Genomic DNA, 866 nt, shown 5'->3' with positions numbered 1-866 from the left:
CGAGCTAGTGGCCAAAAATGTAGAATTGGCAGGATATGCCAATGAGTTATCAAAGCTTCCAGCAGCTTCATCAGATGAATCGACTTCCCTTGTCTCTGTCATAACCAATGCTTACATGTTGTGCGTATCGGTGCAACAAGAGTTCATCACAATCTTTGAGCAAGTGTCAGAAATATTCAGCAATGAAGAGACCAGTAAGTATATAGATGACTTGCATTTCTCTATGTCATCTTAAAGAACTCATAAATTACAACTTATGAATAATAGAATTTGCCTCATGTCATACATATGTTGGCATGTACAATCTGACTACATGTATTAATAACTACTGGAATAGGTTGCCTGATTTGCTATTCATATGAAAAGTATGGTGCAACCTGTAAAATATTATGATTGCTTAATTTTCTTGTTTCAGTTGAAAACCCAGAGTGTCGTTCTGGTGTCCTGCGACTTGAAGCCTCCCTCAACCAGTCGCTAAGTGATGGGGGTGACATATTGCTGAGAGTTGCTGCCATACTTAATGAGTCTAGACCAGATTTACCAAATTCTCTGAGAGATGATCTCAGCCGTTGTGCTGCAGACTTGGAACGGCTTTTCACTGCAACTTCGGACTTGGCCAAAAATGTGGGACTGTTAGTAGAGAGTGACGTAGGAGCTTGTCCTGTCCAACTGATGGAAGAGCTTCTGTCCGAGCTAGTGGCCAAAAATGTAGAATTGGCAGGATATGCCAATGAGTTATCACAGCTTCCAGCAGCTTCATCAGATGAATCGGCTTCCCTTGTCTCTGTCGTAACCAATGCTTACATGTTGTGCGTATCGGTGCAACAAGAGTTCATCACAATCTTTGAGCAAGTGTCAGAAATATT

Source organism: Penaeus japonicus, unplaced genomic scaffold, assembly GCF_977035675.1.
Source record: "Penaeus japonicus unplaced genomic scaffold, GWHDUDI00000001_assembly GWHDUDI00000009, whole genome shotgun sequence".
In the NCBI taxonomy this organism is placed as follows: domain Eukaryota; kingdom Metazoa; phylum Arthropoda; class Malacostraca; order Decapoda; family Penaeidae; genus Penaeus; species Penaeus japonicus.
This window is presented reverse-complemented; position numbering follows the sequence as displayed.